This window comes from Spinacia oleracea, chromosome 4 (genome assembly GCF_020520425.1).
Source record: "Spinacia oleracea cultivar Varoflay chromosome 4, BTI_SOV_V1, whole genome shotgun sequence".
Taxonomy (NCBI): Eukaryota; Viridiplantae; Streptophyta; class Magnoliopsida; order Caryophyllales; family Amaranthaceae; genus Spinacia; species Spinacia oleracea.
The window spans coordinates 69693034-69712623 of NC_079490.1; the positions used below are offsets into that span (position 1 = coordinate 69693034).

The 19590-nt window shown below is 35.6% G+C and overlaps 1 pseudogene; it reads left to right on the forward strand.

Moving 5' to 3' along the window:
* The first annotated feature begins 5791 nt into the window (after nucleotides 1-5791).
* LOC110795605 (uncharacterized) lies at nucleotides 5792-18233 on the forward strand (annotated as a pseudogene).
* The last annotated feature ends 1357 nt before the right edge of the window (nucleotides 18234-19590 follow it).

Below are 19590 nucleotides of genomic sequence, written 5' to 3' on the forward strand. Positions count from 1 at the left end.
CAATTACTTTTGGGACATTCTTTCTTGAAATTTCAGGAGTTAATTTTTTAAGAATTTGATTAAAATTTCACAATAAACAAAAAATCAGTAAACCTAGAATTTTTCTCTAAATAAAATCTCCACGAATTTGTACCAAAATCGCAATGAAGTTGAAATCGAATTTACAAATTTACCTTTATCACGCAAATTTTACTCTGAATTCCGCATAATTTACATTTATATTTAAATTGGTACCAAAACCTTCCCAAAATCAACCTGAAATTGATACAAATAGACACGAGGAGTTTTGGAAAATGATAATTTCGCACAAATAACCTTCAATTGATGATAAAATTGAGAAAAAATACCTGATTGTCGAACAAATTTACAGAATCTAGGTCAAAACTAAAGCAGTAAGGGTTGGAAAGAGACAGAAAAGGTGATTGAGTCGGTTTCGTTGAAGAGAGAGAAAGAGTTTCAGTGTTTGAAAACAAAGAAAGGGAGAGAAAATGTCAAACAATGGCGCGACATCAGGATATAATCTCAGCCGTCCATTTTGTTTCGATCTAACGGTTTCTACAGGTTCTCATCATAAGGTGGTTCTCATCTTAAGGGATGTTCTCACCAGAACCTGGTCCTATCTATCAGGATCTGGTCAGAATCACCCCTTAAGATGAGAGCTGAGAACTAATCTCAGCCTTCGATCAATTCAATCCAACGGCCCAAGATCTACCCGACCAAAAGAAAATATTAAGGATAAATTCATAATTTAAAGTTCTGAATGATCTCTCCCTTCCAACCTGATTTCCAGATTTCTTCCTCTCTCTTCCTATTGTTTTCTCTCTCCTCCTGCAGCTCCTATGCGATTTTTTTCATCTTCGCTTGAGTTCATCGCGGCCTTCGCATCTCAACCTTAGAATCCTCTTCTTTATTTAATTTTCTTCAAGTAAGTATTAAATTTATTTCATCTATTATACTTTTGATTCAATCATTTTCAGTTTCGATTGTTGTAATTAGGGTTTCAAAAATAATTGTTTAAGATACTCGATTTTGGTGGCTAAAATTAGGGCTTTTCAAATTGCAAGTTTTTCTTTAATTAGTTTTTAATTTAATATTTTGCGTCTTATTTGATTTTTTTCTTCTGAGTTTGCTCGAATTTTGTGCGTTTTTGTTTGTATGTTGAAGAAAAAAGGAATAAAAGTCTTTATTGTCTCAATTTTGTCGATTGAAGTTTATACAGTTTATTCCAATTTTTCAAATTGATTTACTCGAAATCGGGTTTTACTTTTGATTTTCCGGATGCTTAATTTTGCTAGTTTGAGTTGATTTGGTCAGTGGAACAAATTACTGTTAGTCTGTTACTGATTTGATTAAGAACCCGGACGTTCTTAAGCTAACATGTTCTTACAGTTTATGATATAGTAGTATGTTGGGTGGTTCTTGAAAATATTGAAACAGTCTGATCCTTTTTGCATACTTTTATTGTTTCTATCAACAAAGATAGTTAATTCTCCTCCCCTGGTTCCAACTGATAGATGTTATATGTTGAAAGAAAAATCGAAATGATTAATGTAAAATCACCTTAGTAGTAAATCTTATTGCTTTTACTTGGAGTAATGTTCAAATTCACGAGTTTTTTTAATGTAGAGATGGATGATATATTTTATCCCGTGAATAATTGATTTAAGCTTGTTGTCACTAGTTGTGTTTGGTTTCATTCAGTCTGCTCTTCTTGGCCATTAATCTTACGTGACTAGGAGGACTTTTTGTGTCGTTTGGTTGCAGTGGTGGGTTGTACGTGGTGGTGATTCTGGTATGTTGATCTAGATGCTTGAATGTGCGGTGGGTCTGATTTTTGGCCTGTTATTATGACGATTTTGGTCAGGTTAGTTGTGTTGTGTTTTCAGGTGCAACATTATAGGCTAGTATGTGTTGCACAGATTGGTATTAGTCTTAGGTGGCTGCAAGCTGCTGTTGCAGGCTGTTTGTTTTTCAGGGAGGGACTGTTATAGACTTACATGTGAGTCAGGGGTAGTATGCTGCCATGATTGACATATTGGGCAGCTATTCTGCTTTATTTGGCTGCTGCTAAATCTTGTGTGTGTATAATTGCATTAATAACGTTACTGAGCTAATTTTCACAAGTAATCGAGGACTTTACTTTTGAATTATTTTGATTTACTTTTTTAGGGTTTTGCTTTACTTTTATTTATTCTATTTAAAAACACTAGCCTACTAGCTCAATTGGTAGAGCGTTGTGCAAATTCACAAAAGACGTGGGTTCGAATCCCACGTAGGTTCGTTTACTTTTGAGTTTCCTTTATTAATTTTGAATTTATATTGTTTACTTTTGAATTTATATTATTTACTTCTTAGACTTTTCGAATTACTTCAGAATATTATTGGTTTTTTTTGGAGTTGTTATGTAATTTTTACAATTGAAGTTTATTATTTTGTTTACTTTTAGAAGTATTTAGTTTACTTTTAGAGCGATTGAGTTTACTTTTGAGCATACAACCTAGAGCACATATTCACAACATCAAATCACTGCATCCAGCCACGAGGTTTGCCACCACAGACAATGTTTGCCACACAATTCCATTCAAGGACACCACCAGAACACAAAAACCTGATCTACTATGGTTTGTTTTATTTACTTTTGAATCAGTTTTATTTACTTTTACGAATTCTTTATTTACTTTTGAATTGAACAAAAGGAAAATTGTGTCAACCTATTTTAGAGAAGATAATCTTTATATTTGAATCAAATCGATGAGAATGAAGGTGAAAACAGTTTCAGTTTACTTTTGCAACAATAATTTTGTTTTGAGAAATGTCATGTTCTATCTCTGCCTCTGAGACACAGCCTTTGGGTAGAACTGTTGTCCTCCATTTCAAATACTTTTAATAATAAAATGGTACTCGCCTTCTCCACATTTAGATCCCGAGCTCTTAACAATATTCTCAATGCCAAATCATCTACCTCATGTCGCGTACATCAAAAACTCCCTTCAGTTCCTTACAACACATTCTTTTTGTAATCTTGATGAGTTATTTAGTTTGACTTAATAGATGTTTTTAGAAATTAGGAATGACCATTAGCTAAAGCAACATGTGCTTTAACGAAATGCTTATTAAAGTTCACGAACTCGTCATAAGTTAATTAAATTTGTGAAATCATGAACAGTCACTGATGTTGAGAAAAGATTAGAGTATGGAAGAGAGAACCTTAGAAGAGGGATCACGGCTTTCAACAAATACTCGTATCAGGACGAGTTTATGATGCTCTGCTGTGTTATCCTTGGCTTTCGTGCCATTGCTGGCATGATTTGTTTCTGCCATCTTCAGTATCTGTACCTTTCTCTCTTGTGGGGTGTTCTCTCTGCTAGGTTGTTGCTGAATATCAAGGACAACTGCAAACCATAACACCAATAGAAGCAGTCAAAGCACATGATACAAAAAAAGCAACAACTTAGTAAGAAAATCTGGTTGCAACTTCAGATGATTGACTGTAGTACCAAGTCAATATTAGTCAACTCGTGCAATTGCAAGCTGCCAGAACAGTGCAGGCCCCAAATAGTCAGCAGGATGCCAAAATATTTGAGATACTTTGATTTATTTTTGAATTCTTTTGATTTACTTTTTTTTTTTTGTATTTTACTGTACTTGTATTTTATTTTATTTACAAAAGGTTACATAGAAATTAAAAATGGTTATCCACAATTCTAGATTTAAATACTATGACCTATGTAGGATTTGAACCTACATCCATGTGCAATTGCACATTGCCCTACCATTTGAGCTAATAGGTTTTCACAAAATATTTAAGAGAAATATATATTTTAAAGTTTCATTATTATTTAGTTCACTTTTAGAGATATTTTATTTACTTTTGAAGAGATTTAGTCTACTTACGCACAATTTAGTTACTTTATTTGTTTGTGTCAACTCACCATCTTCATTATAAAAAATTTAAGGCAAAAACTCAGATCGCGACTACTAAAAACTAAGATAAAATCTTTGAGTCAACCACAAAAATGCATAATACATACAATTTATAGCAAGAACTATTAAAGGTTTAATCATCTAGTGATTTAGTTTTCTTTTAAAGAGAACTAGTTTACTTTAAGAGAGATTAAGTTTACTTTTGTACAATTTTCTTTTACTTAAAGTCTATAATGTAGCACCCCTAACTGATTTTGACTTTTAAACAGAATTAGTTTACTTTAAGAAATATTACATTTACTTTTGTACAATTTTCATTTATTTCAAGTCTATAATCTAGCAACCCCTAACTGACTTAGTTTTCATTTAAAGAGAGTTAGTTTACTTTAAGAGATATTAAGTTTACTTTTGTACAATTTTCATTTAGTTCAAGTCTATAATATAGCAAACCCTAACCGACTAACAACCTGCAACAACAACAACCCAATTGCAACACCCTAAGACATACTACAAGCATAGAACCTGAACCCGGCCTGCAAGCTTACACTTCTAATAATTTTGAATCTAATTTTAAAAACAGGAGAGGTACAGGGAGAAAATATGCAATTGTGTTTGCTAGTCATCTATCCCAAATTGAGAATGAAAATATTATACCTAACAGTCAAAGCATAGAAAAGTTATGCTACAAAACAGACCCTAGCAGAATTTTTTTTTACACAAGCAGGCACAACTTCAACACATCAGTTATGCTTCTCAACTCAGGAAGAACAAGAAGAAGCTGCTGCTCTAACCCAATTGAAAAAACGAACTGGCTACACACCAAACCACATTCAGCACACTTGAGTTGTGCCTAAAATTTGAATTCACAAATTCGTTTTGATATGAAGCTGAAGAAATTAAAAAACCGATTGTGAATGATTTCACAACTCTTACCATTATCTACTGTAACTTTGCACCATTTTGTTGACGAATTCACAAATTCAAGCCGAACATTAACGAATTCTGGTACTTGAGCGAATAACAACTGTGTTGAGATCAATTTGCAGATTAAAATGATACCTAATTTTGAGCATGAATTTTTAAATCCGAGTAAAGAACTGAGTTCCGCAAAATAAATTTGAAGCAATATTTGTTTACTTTTAGATCATTTATATTTTTTTTTTTTTTAGTTTTTGCTTTACTTTTGAGTTAGATAATCACTAAGTGCAACAAAATTATAATAGAACAACTCCCACCAACTGAACACCACCAACAAATTTTCTCTACAACAACTTCTAAAGCAGCTAATTCCAGTTTTACACAAATTTTCTTTAAAACAGTTTCTAAATCAGCTAATTCCAGAACCAAAACTGACTATCAACTCACAATCAAATTCAAAAGTAAACAAAATATTGATTCAAAACTACACTTAATATACTGAGAAGTAAACAAAATATCTTCAAAAGTAAACAAAAATTAGGTTAAATTACCTTAGAAGCTTAAGTCCAGTCGCCGGAAAAATCGAAGCTCCGGCACCAGAAAATGCAATGTTCAAGATGCAAATTCGTCAAAATAGTAGGATTAACATGATGTGGTGTAATTTGCAGAGACTCGAGCAAAAACCCGCAGATATTCGAGCAAAAACCGCAGAAACTCGAGCAAAAATCACAGATATTCGAGCAAAAATCGCAAAAAATTGAGCAAATTCGACATTAAAAGGAACAAAATCAAAAGAATTAAGTAAAAATACCTCAAAATCTTTGTAATCCTTCGCAAAATTAAGATATAGTTTGCGGTTTTTGAAGTGTAATTTCAAGCAAATCGGTTGAGGAGAGAGACGATTGCGTTTGAATTTGAGTGGGGAGAGAGAAATGAACGTGAGTGAGTGATGAATGAGGGTGTTGTAGAGAGACAAAATGTTAGCTCAGTCGAGAGATTGAAAAGAACCGCGCATGATTTAATTTGCGAGATACGATCTCAACCGCTCGTTTCACCTAAATCTAACAGTTTGCAGAGGAATATTTGCTGAACTATTAGAGCGCCACGTAGGATTACTAATGGTTTCGGCCAATGAAAAATAAGATTTTAAATTTATTTTTGAATTAAAAAAATCGAGTGCCACGTAGATAATTAATTAGGTGTCACATAGATATTTTAATTAATTAATTACTAATATGTACAACTCCATCCAAAATCAAACACTCTAATAATTAAAATATAAATCTAAAATTAAATTCAATCCAAAATCAAACACTAATCTAAAATGAATTTCAATCCAAAATCAAAAACTAATCAAAAATGAAATTCAATCCAAAATCAAACACTAATCCAATATTAGAGCGCCACATAGGAAACCTAATGGTTTTGGCGAATGAAAAATAAGATTTCAAAATTATTTATGAATTAAAAAATTCGAGTGCCACGTTGATAAATTATTAGGTTACACGTAGATATTTTTATTTATTAATTACGAATACTACATATATACAACTCCATCCAAAATCAACCACTCTAACAATTAAAAAGTTAAATCTAAAATGAAATTCAATCCAATATGAAACACTTATCTAATCTAATTTATAAATACAGCAGTTGGTATATATAATAGTTTTATTTTAACTTAACGATTTAATAGAATCTGTGCATCGCACGGGCTAAAATCTAGTATAAATTTAAAGCGAGCATATTTGTTGAACTATTAGAGCGTCACGTAGGAAATCTAATGGTTTCGGCTAATAAAAAAAATATTTCTAATTTATTTTTGAATTAAAAAGTCGAGTGCCACGTAGATAAATAATTAGGTGTCACATAGATATTTTAATTAATTAATGACTAATATATAAAAATCCATCAAAAATAAAATACTCTTATAATTAAAAAATAAATCGAAAATAAAGTTCAATCCAAAACCAAACACTATCTAATCTAATATCTATAATTAAAGCGAGCATATTTTCTCAGCTATTAGAGTGCCGCGAAGGAAATCATTAAATTTCGACCAATGAAAATAAGAATTTTAATATATTTTATAATTAAAAATTGTTTTTAAAATCATTAGATTTCGGCCTATGGGAAATAAGATTTCTAATCTACTTTAGAATTAAAAAGAAACGGATTTTTCATGAAACACCCCTCAATTTTTACGAAATTCACCAAATGCCCCTCGACTTTCAGAAATTCACCAAATGCCCCCACCTTTAATATAATACCCAAACTACCCTTACACTTAACGGGCATTAATTCGTCGTTAGTTGCCTTTTACTGTTTTGCCATTAATTTTCTTTTGCACCCCTACTCTTAAACTTCTTCTCTCTTTCTCTCTCTCCCCTGTTCTTCAACATTCAACCGCCACAACTGGGTTTTCAACCTCAATTGATTTCTTAAAAAGAGGGTTTTGGCGAACTTCCTACTCCTAATCCCAAAAGGGTTGTTCAATTTTCCCTCCTGTTCCAAACCCACCTTCCAATGTTGATGATGATGAAGAGGACAAAGAAGGAGAAGAGGAGAGAGAGAGAAAGAGGCAACGACAATTGGGTCAAGATGTTTTTGTTAAATCCTTCCTTACAAGGATGCCTACACCGAAAAACTCCGGTATTCGCCAGGGTCGAGGCGTCGATCAATTGTCGAAACCGAGGGACCGACATCATCCCCTGTGAACTCCGAGGTTAATAGGGTGGATAATGAAGTGGGTTTTGGATCTGATGTTGCTAGTAATCAGCAGAATTTGGTGGGGGAGTCTAATTATGAAGTGGATAAAATTCAAGGGTATGCTAATTATGATGCTTATGGAGGAAGTTCATGTTAGGTTATGATACATATAACTGAATATAAATCATGCGGAAAAACCATAAAGCCAGGAATCCAAATTAATTGCCACATAACAATTAGCATAATTTAGGACACATACACTTTGTAGCGTGCCCTCCCTAGCTGCGCCTGAACCGAACAAGAAAAAGTCTAGGACTCCAAATGTCGTCCCTCCGTAGATAGTCCACAGCACGTTCGGATCCGCCTTAGATTTAATTAACTAGAATTGCACCTAAGGTTCTATGTAATATTCAAATATTTTGAGGCAATATTAATCTTAGTTTTAAGCCTAAAACATATATGAATACTTGAATTAGATTATGATAAATTGTGAATATCATCACCTATTTATAGCGTAGGGAAATCGAATTTTAGAAACCTACTAGGATTCAATTTAGCTAATCTGAATTGGACATAAATTCAATCATCTAATTTCTAGTAGCTTTAGGAAATTAATCTAAACGAATCCTAATCGATCAAGGCTTCGTACACAAACACAAACACACGCACAACCCATGAAGGGCGTTGTGCGCGCGCGCTGAGCTCGGCCCAGCAGCTGCTCGCAGCCCACGAAGGGCGCGCCAGCTTGCTGGCCTTGCTTCGTGCTTGGCTGGGCCTGCTTGCTTGGCGCAGCGGGCTGCACCTATGTGTTTTCTTGTGCGCGCGAGCTTCGCTAGGCGCGGGACTAGCTTCGTGCTGGGCCTTGCGTCTAGCAAGCTCGTCCGATGTTTATTTCGTACGTCGCGTTTCCGATTTATTTTCCGATTCCGGATTTCATTTCCGATTCGAACAATATTTAATATTTCCGATTCCGGAATAAATTTCCGTTTCGAACAAATATTTAATATTTCCGTTTCCGGAATTATTTTCCAATTCCGATAATATTTCCGATTCCGACAATATTTCCGTTTTCGGCAATATTTCAGATTCTGGCAATATTTCCATTCTCGATAATATTTTCCGATACGTACCATGTTTCCGTTTCCGGCAACATCTACGACTTGGATAATATTTATATTTCCGATACGATCCATATTTCCGTTTCCGGCAATATCATCGTTTCCGGAGTATTCATAATTTGCCATTGACGATTTCAGCTCCCACTGGAACCAAGATCCGTCGATTCCGAATATCAATAGATGGAGTATTTAATTCCTTTAAATACTTGATCCGTTCACGTACTATTTGTGTGACCTTATGGGTTCAGTCAAGAGTAGGTTGTGGATTAATATTATTAATTCCACTTGAACTGAAGCGGCCTCTAGCTAGGCATACAGTTCACTTGATGTCACTGAATTATTAACTTGTATAATTAATACTGAACCGCATTTATTAGACTTAACATTAAATGCATACTTGGACCAAGGGCATTATTTCCTTCAGTCTCCCACTGGGACAAGTGTGCATTTCCTAATTCCTTTGTCGCTTGATGCTTGCTCTTGAACATAAGGTAAGAGTTGTCATCCTTATTATGTCCAGAGGTGTTTCTCGGTTTCAGAGTTCAACTGATCAAATAAACAGATAATCATAGCCTATGATTCATCTGAGCACGGCCATGCATTTTACAGTTTCTAGCTCTCCGAGTAGCCTTGTACAACTTTCAGCATATCATCCCGATTTATGGGAGGACAATCCTAATCTTGTGATCTTGAGATTAGACTTCGTTTGATAGGTGATTACCCGAGCGTTGCCTTTATAGCCTCCTTTTACGGTGCGACGGTTGACAACGTCAAAGCAACCAATTCTCAAACAAGTAATCTCAAATCACTCAGGTATTGAGGATTAGTGTCTAATAATTTTAATGAAATTTACTTATGAAAGATTTTCATCTGTTACTGTAAAGTTTCATAGGTCTGTCCGATACTAGTCTTCCCAAAGTAAGTATCTATGCAAATGATTGCGACATTGCCATGTCCACATAGTTCAAGAAACAGAACTACTAGTCATCTTGCATTCTAGTCGTCTAGCGTTTTCTATGCGTCCATCTTTATAGAAAAATCCGACCAGGGACCATTTTCAACTTTTGACATTCAAGTTCACTTGATAGACATTTCTTAGTCACAGGACTGGTCCTGACAGTCTATCTTGAATATATCGTCAAATTGAAGGGACTCATCATTTAATAAACCACAAATTAATTGGAAAACGAATTCTATTCATTAATATGAATGGTTAACCAATAATGTTTTACAAAGTATTAAACTCTAAAACTTTAAAACAATAAATAAGGACATCAAAGCCATTCTCCAATATGCTTGATTCCCATAGCTGCAGTGTACGAGTTGTGCTTCGCCTGCGGCAGAGGTTTAGTTAAGGGATCTGAGATGTTGTCATCAGTTCCAAACTTGCTTATCTCGACTTATTTTCTTTCAACGAACTCTCGTAGAAGGTGAAATCTACGAAGTACATGCTTGACTCTCTGGTGGTGTCTAGGCTCCTTTGCCTGTGCAATAGCTCCATTATTATCACAATACAGAGCTATTGGTCCTTTAATGGAGGGGACTACACCAAGTTCACCTATGAACTTCCTTAGCCATATAGCTTCCTTTGCTACTTCATGTGCAGCAATGTACTCTGCTTCAGTTGTAGAATCCACAATGGTGCTTTGCTTAGCACTTTTCCAGCTTACTGCACCTCAGTTGAGGCAGAAGACAAACCCAGACTGTGATCTGTAATCATTTTTTTCGGTTTGGAAACTTGCGTCCGTATATCCTTTAACAATTAATTCATCATCTCCATCATAGACCAGGAAATTATATTTGTGCCTTTTCAGGTACTTCAGAATGTTCTTGGCAGCAGTCCAATGTGCCTCTCTTGGGTCTGACTGGTATCTTCTCGTAGCACTAAGTGTGTACGCAACATCCGGGCGTGTACATATCATAGCATACATTATTGAACCAATCAATGATGCATATGGAATCCCACTCATTCGTCTACGCTCATCTAGTGTTTTTGGGCACTGAGTCTTGCTTAGAGTCATTCCATGAGACATGGGTAGGTAGCCTCGCTTGGAGTCTGCCATATTGAACCTTTCAAGCACCTTATTGATATAAGTGCTTTGACTGAGTCCAATCATCTTTTTAGATCTATCTCTGTAAATATTGATGCCCACTATGTACTGTGCTTCTCCTAGATCCTGCATCGAAAAACATTTCCCAAGCCACATCTTGACAGAGTTCAACATAGGAATGTCATTTCCGATAAGTAATATGTCGTCGACATATAATACTAGAAAAGCAATTTTGCTCCCACTGACCTTCTTGTATACACAAGATTCGTCTGCGTTCTTGATGAAACCAAAGTGACTGACTACTTCATCAAAACGTATATTCCAGCTCCTTGATGCTTGCTTCAATCCGTAGATTGATTTCTTAAGCTTGCATACCTTTTTAGCATTCTTTGGATCCTCAAAACCCTCAGGCTGTGTCATAAACACTGTTTCTGTTAAAACGCTGTTTAAGAAAGCGGTTTTGACATCCATCTGCCATATTTCGTAATCGTAATATGCAGCCATTGCTAACATTATCCGAATAGACTTTAGCATTGCAACTGGTGAAAAAGTTTCATCGTAATCCACACCGTGGACTTGCCTGTAACCTTTTGCAACCAATCTAGCTTTGAAAACTTCTAGTTTCCCATCCTTATCTTTTTTCAGTTTGAAAACCCATTTGCTTCCTATGGCTTGGTAGCCATCTGGCAAATCGACCAAATCCCAAACTTGGTTTGCAGACAAGGAGTGTAATTCAGATTGCATGGCTTCTTGCCATTGCTTGGAGCTAGGGCCCGTCAAAGCTTGTTTGTAAGTCGCAGGTTCATCGCTTTCCAGCAATAGAACTTCATGCCTCTCGTTCTTCAAAATACCTAAGTATCTTTCCGGTTGAGACCTATATCTCTACGATCTACGCGGGGTTACATTTCTAGTTGGTTCTTGATTCTCACCAGATACTTCTAAAGATCTCTGAGTTTGAACCTGAATGTCATCTTGAGCATTCTCTAGAGTTTGTTGTTCAACTCGAATTTCTTCGAGGTCTACTTTTCTCCCACTTGTCATTTTGGAAATGTGATCTCTTTCCAAAAAGATACCATCTCGAGCAACAAACACCTTGTTCTCAGATGTATTGTAGAAGTAATAACCCTTTGTTTCCTTTGGGTAGCCCACAAGGATACATTTGTAAGATTTAGGTTGAAGTTTGTCTGAAATTAATCGTTTGACGTATACTTCACAACCCCAAATCTTAAGAAAAGACACATTTGGAGGCTTTCCAAACCATAACTCATATCGAGTCTTTTCGACAGCTTTAGACGGAGCTCTATTTAGTGTGAGTGCAGCTATGTTTAGTACATGTCCCCAGAATTCTATTGGAAGTTCGGCCTGACCCATCATTGATCTAACCATGTCTAGCAAGGTCATGTTCCTCCGTTCTGACACACCGTTCCATTGAGGTGTTCCGGGAGGAGTCAATTCTGATAGAATTTCACATTCTTTCAGATGGCCATCAAATTCATAGCTCAGATATTCACCGCCTCTATCAGACCGCAGTGCCTTAATCTTCTTGCCTAACTGATTCTCTACTTCACTCTGAAGTTCCTTGAATTTGTCAAAGGATTCAGACTTATGCTTCATTAGGTAGACATAACCATATCTACTGAAGTCATCAGTGAAAGTGATAAATTATTTGAAACCACCTCTTGCATTTGTACTCATTGGTCCACATACATCTGTATGGATTAAACCCAATAGTTCAGTTGCTCTTTCTCCAACTTTAGAGAAAGGTTGCTTTGTCATTTTGCCAAGTAAACATGATTCGCACTTACCGTAATTCTCTAAGTCAAATGGTTCTAGAATTCCTTCCTTTTGAAGTCTTTCTATGCGCTTTATGTTTATATGGCCTAATCGACAATGCCACAGATAGGTGAGATCTGAATCATTCTTTTTGGCCTTTTTGGTATTTATGTTATAAATTTGTTTGTCGTGATCTAATAAATAAAGTCCATTGACTAATCTAGCAGATCCATAAAACATCTCTTTAAAATAAAACGAGCAACTATTGTCTTTTATTAAAAAGGAAAATCCCTTAGCATCTAAGCAAGAAACAGAAATGATGCTTTTAGTAATACTTGGAACATGGAAACATTCTTCCAGTTCCAAAACTAGCCCAGAGGGCAACGACAAATAATAAGTTCCTACAGCTAATGTAGCAATCCGTGCTCCATTTCCCACTCGTAGGTCGACTTCACCCTTGCTTAACCTTCTACTTCTTCTTAGTCCCTGCGAATTGGAACACAAGTGTGAGCCACAACCTGTATCTAATACCCAAGAAATTGAATTAGCAAGTATACAGTCTATAACGAAAATACCTGAAGATGGAACGAATGTTTCGTTCTTCTGATCTTCCTTAAGCTTTGGACATTCTCTCTTGTAATGGCCAATTCCATCACAATAAAGACAGCTTAATGTGGACTTGTCCTGCTTTGTCTTCTTCCTTGACTCAGCATTGCCCTTGGACTTTCCACCTTTCTTGAAGGGTCTCCCTTTAGCCTTGAGTAAATCTTTGGCTTCACAGTCGAGTACCATCTCAGCCTTTCTGACAAGGTGAACAAACTCTTCAACTGTTTCTTCTCTTGGTTCACTTAGGTATAGTTGCTTAAAGCGACCAAACCCACTGTGCAGTGAATTGAGCAAGATAGAGACTGCCATCCTTTCACTTATTAGTGTTCCTAGCAGACTTAGGCGATCAAAATATGAAAGCATAAGCTCCACATGGAACCTTAGTGGGACACCAATTCTTTGTTTAGTGCGAAGGAGCTGAACATGTGTTTCTTGGACCTCCATCCTAAAACACATGTTATGAGAACTAACCTTTAGACCAGACATTGATTCAATCAACTCATGGACGTTTAGGTCCCTGTCCTCCGTGTTTCCACGATAGATATCCCTCAGATTCTTGATGAGCGTAAAAGGTTCGTAAGCTACAAACTTTCTAGCCCATTCATCAGGGATATTGTTCAGCATGAGACTCATAACCTTTTTGAGGTCCGCATCCCAGGCGGCAAATCTTTCAGGGGTCATGTCTCTGGCATAGTAGCTTGGCATAGGATGGAACAATACATACTCAAGTCCATTGAGTCTGACTACTTCAACTAGCTTAGCTTCCCATTCAAGAAAATTTGTTAGGTTCAGCTTGACCATAAGCTCAGAACCCATGATGATGTTATGATTGTTGTTTGCCATAGTGAACCTACAATTAAAAGAATAAACAAATTAAATAACCATTCACAGTTTCTCTTAATAAATTCAAATTCTAGCAAACATGCATAAGTTATCATTTATTAAGAATTTTATTCAGGTTATGTGTTCCGACAGGTGTGAATAAAATGATTCCAAGATCCTTAAATCATTGAAGAATTAAGCACATTATTTATTTAGACTCAATTCTAAAATATTTTAGGTAAGCAAAGCCTTTGCTAATAGTCTAGAAACTACTCTTGGTTGATAGGTACGTCTAAGAACTTATTAGGTAAACCTATCACATTTGCCACGACATAAAATGACTCCTTACTTATATCGTTGAGTTTTACCAAAACTAACATGTACTCACAATTATTTGTGTACCTTACCCCTTTAGGATCAATAAGTAACACCTCGCTTAGGCGGAAAACTATTACTAAGATTGATGTAAAGGTTATCCAAGTAAGTGTTATTTTGGCATGACACCTTTTAACTCAATTTTTAAAGTTTGGAACTTAAGGCTCTTACTATGTTGGTTAGATTTTAAGTGAACTAAAATCCTTAATCATACAACATAATCAAGCCATAATCTCATGCATAATTAAGACATATTTAAAACAATAAATAACTTAAAACATGCATAAGATATAAATGTGATCTAGTATGGCCCGACTTCATCTTGAAGCTTCAACTTCAAACTTCGTCTTGAAAATGGATTGGAAACTCCGTCTTGAATTTCACTATGGGAGGCGCCATTTTCTTCAAGTAGGATAAGCTATAATTTAAACTAATTACAACTATTTGATGGTACGTAGACCATTTTAAAGCAATAAAATTTGGTACTTTAGACCAATATTACATTTAAATTAATGGTACCCAGATCATATTTCTATCCTATTTGGGCCATACTAGTCACTTTGAATAACCTGCAAAACAGTACATATACAATATATACCATTCACCCATTCATTTATCAATGAATGGCCCACATAGCTGGTTAGTAGAATATATTATGCATCACATAAATATTTGCAGCAATTAATCAAGGCTTCCAATAATCTACCAATTATTCAATCCTTATTAATTCTAATCAAGTTGTTTTAACCTAAAAGGAATGTAGACCTAATCAAGAGTTTATGACTAAAAGCTCCCACTTAAACCAATAAATTTACATGCTTTACTAATTTTAAAAATAAAATTGTATTTCCTAGTCTAACCGGAAACATACAAATTTAATTAAAATTTAAAGCTCATATAAATTAATAATTGAATCCTTTAATTTATTTTCAGTTGAATTAAATAAATAAATTTAAATTTATTCAAGGTTTTAATTTTAGTAAAATAATTAGTATAAATAAAATTTATAATAATTAGATTATTCAAAATTGAATTCCGAGGAAAAATTAAATTACGAATTTTAAAATTAATTAAAATCGTTTCCGAACTGAAAATTTAAAATTAAATTCAAAGCGCATCAATCGGATCAAGACGAGGCCATGGGCTTGCGCCCATGCCCCGTCGAGTGCACGAGGCAGCAATGCCCCTCGAATGATCGCATGGCAATGCATGAGCAGGTCATACGCATACGCAGCCAGCCCAGCCATGCATGCGCGCAGCCTGCTTGCTCGACGCGTTCTGGTCTGCTCGCTGGACGAAGGCAGTGCGCGCTGTGGCGCAGCATCCCTCGCTGCCCACGCGCGCATGCTCGCTCCTTGTGCCTTGCCTCATCGCCCATCGCCCATGGCTCGCATCACACACGCCCAGGCAGCCTACTGCCTTGCGCGCATGCCACGCCCGTTGCTCGCTGTATTCGTACCGCATGGGCGACGAGCTCCCTTGCTCGTCGTCGCATGCCCGCACTATACAACACCCCTTAAGGGTAACACGTAGCGTCCATTTCTTTGTGCGTGCAACATTCATGAGCGAATTATATAAAAATTAAAACTATTTAATTCAAATTTATAGACAAATTAATAAATCATATTAATTTCATAAATTTAGGGTGAAAAATCAAAAATTTATTATTCAATTAATTTTCGATTATCATGGATTCAAATCTAGGTCATAAAAATTTAAACTTTATCAAAAATTAACAATTTTTATGGTGGTTTTTAATCATGGATACTTAATTAATTTGTCAATTAATTATGAAAATCAAATCAAATTCTAAATTATTCAAATTTCAACAAATTAATTACAATTACAAATTAGGTTGTATAATTAACAAGCTCAGGCACATACATTTGTTAAACATATACAGTAGGTCAATCAAAAATTCAAGATTTAACAACAAGAAGCGCAAATATTTAATTTAACATCTTAAAAATTACAAATTTTGCGTTCGAAAAACTAAAACCTCCAAAAAGTCATAGTTAGGCTTCGAATTTGGGAATTCTGGGTTCGGCATCAAATCGTTGATTTTAGTCAAAATTTTAAAACGCCGTTTACATGCGAAATACACTATAAAATTATACGATTCAGACCATTATTGACTAAACTGCCGAAAATTCTGCGAACATATAATTAAATAATCGCACGAATTTGCAATTAATTACAAAAAATCAAAAATTTCGTACATTAATCACCCCTTTAATTCATTGCAAATTTATTAAATTAACCATGTTAACTAATTATTATGGAATTTATTAGAGGCTTGTGAGACCACTGTTAGGTTATGATACATATAACTGAATATAAATCATGCGAAAAAACCATAAAGCCAGGAATCCAAATTAATTGCCACATAACAATTAGCATAATTTAGGACACATACACTTTGTAGCGTGCCCTCCCTAGCTGTGCCCGAACCGAACAAGAACAAGTCTAGGACTCCAAATGTCGTCCCTCCGTAGATAGTCCACAGCACGTTCGGATCCGCCTTAGATTTAATTAACTAGAATTGCACCTAAGGTTCTATGTAATATTCGAATATTTTGAGGCGATATTAATCTTAGTTTTAAGCCTAAAACATATATGAATACTTGAATTAGATTATGATAAATTGTGAATATCATCACCTATTTATAGGGTAGGGAAATCGAATTTTAGAAACCTACTAGGATTCAATTTAGCTAATCTGAATTAGACTTAAATTCAATCATCTAATTTCTAGTAGCTTTAGGAAATTAATCTAAACGAATCCTAATCGATCAAGGCTTCGTACAGAAATACAAACACACGCACAACCCACGAAAGGCGCTGTGCGCACGCGCTGAGCTCGGCCCAGCAACTGCTCGCAGCCCACGAAGGGCGCGTCAGCTTGCTGGCCTTGCTCGGTGGGCCTGGCCTTTCTTCGTTTTTGGCTGGGCCTGCTTGCTTGGCGCAGCGGGCTGTGCCTATGTGTTTGCTTGTGCGCGCAGGCTTCGCTAGGCGCGGGCCTAGCTTCGTGCAGGGCCTTACGTCTAGCAAGCTCGTCCGATGTTTATTTTATACGTCGCGCTTCCGATTAGTTTTCCGATTCCGGATTTCATTTTCGATTCGAACAATATTTAATATTTCCGATTCTGGAATAAATTTCCGTTTCGAACAAATATTTAATATTTCCGTTTCCGGAATTATTTTCCGATTCCGACAATATTTCCGTTTCCGGCAATATTTCAGATTCTGGCAATATTTCCATTCCCGATAATATTTTCCGATACGTACCATGTTTCCGTTTCCGGCAACATCTACGACTTGGATAATATTTATATTTCCGATACGATCCATATTTCCGTTTCCGGCAATATCATCGTTTCCGGAGTATTCAAAATTTGCCTTTGACGATTTTAGCTCCCACTGGAAGCGAGATCCGTCGATTCCGAATATCCATAAATGGAGTATTTAATTCCTTTAAATACTTGATCCGTTCACGTACTATTTGTGTGACCCTACGGGTTCAGTCAAGAGTAAGCTGTGGATTAATATTATTAATTCCACTTGAACTGAAGCGACCTCTAGCTAGGCATACAGTTCACTTGATCTCACTGAATTATTAACTTGTATAATTAATACTGAACCGCATTTATTAGACTTAGCATTAAATGCATACTTGGACCAAGGGCATTATTTCCTTCAGTTCACGTGGGTACGAGGGTTATGCTAGCAAAATTGGTACAATGCTGCTTCATCTGGGGAAATGGCTTCGACGACGGCGGTGAGAGGGGCGAAGGGCTTTGCTAGTTTGGGTGGGAGGAGGAGAAAGCATCAACCACCGGCAGAAATTTTTGAGGTGAAGCGAGATGAATTGATGAAGAATCGCCCAAAGGAGGATAAATCTAAGTTAACTGGATTAGCATTTGGACCTTCTTATTAGGCATATTATTTTAGATTTTACAGAACCTCTCAAGAATCCATGTCCCTGATTGATTACAGCTTGATGATAGATTGGGTTTAGATTTATAATTAATGCTTCGAGTTGATTTTCCAGTATATGCTTCTTTCTATGCCTGTATCAAGCAAACATGGATTTTAAGTAAACAATTCTATAAAATCAATTACAACCTCTTAAATACTAGGTGAAACAATAAGAATACATTGTAGAGAAAACTAAAAGCAATAACACATCATGAAGATGCAAGACCCACTAAACTAATGTAATTATTTTAGATGAGTATCCACAATGATTAGGAATGCAATCACATATCTGAAGTATAACTAACATGTATAATTCTTGAAAGAACACCAGGATAAAATTACATCAAATACGCGCCAGCATGTCTAAAACTAAATACCGTTTTATCGAAAAAATTCCCATTATGATAGTTAAGATTATGGATGACAATACATATATCTAAATAACATTAAGGATGCACACTTTTAATTTCGACTGAAGTTGGGTCTTCCCAGAATCTTTAATGTTGGTTTTTGGCTCTAGCTTCTTTGGAACCTTGACAAGAAATTGCATTAGAACATGTGAGCTATCCAGGAAATAAAGCAAGATAAGCATTCCAAACAAAAAGACTTGGTTTCTTTTTATCATTTTGATGGGTACATATGAGTCTTCCAGAGTACATACCTCTCTCTGCAGCCTTCCTTGATTTAAGCTTCTTGAGCCAAATTTTAGAGGAACAGTAGGTTAGTTATCTTGTTGATGCTTACTTCTTTCCTTTTATCTTAGGTCTGTCAAGGTAATGTCGTCTTAAAAATATTTGGATGCCTTGTGTAATGCGTTGAAGGTTGGGACTTGAGACTGATTTTCTATTGATAGCTAAACTTGCAGATTGTAGATCAGGAAATAGAAATAATAATTAAATTTTACTTTGGGGGTACTTGGTGAAATAAGTTACAATATAGGGGCCTTTGGTGAATTAGAAAGTAGGCTAACGGAGGACTAACGACGCGTCATTAGTAAGGGTAGTTTGGGAATTATATAAAAGGTGGGGCATTTGGTGAATTTTTGGAAGTCAAGGGGCATTTGGTGAATTTCGTGAAAATTGAGGGGTATTTCATGAAAAATCGTAAAAAAAAAATGCTTCTGCCACATAGATAAATGAATAGGTGTCATGTACATATTTTAATTAATCTATCTATATATATTATACTAAAAGAGAGGACATCAATGTGGTGCTGACAAATATCACTCATTGATTGGCCTCTCTTTTAGATATAAAAAAATTATAAAAAATAAATCATTCTATAATTATTTTGTTAATTTTCACCTCATAAGAATA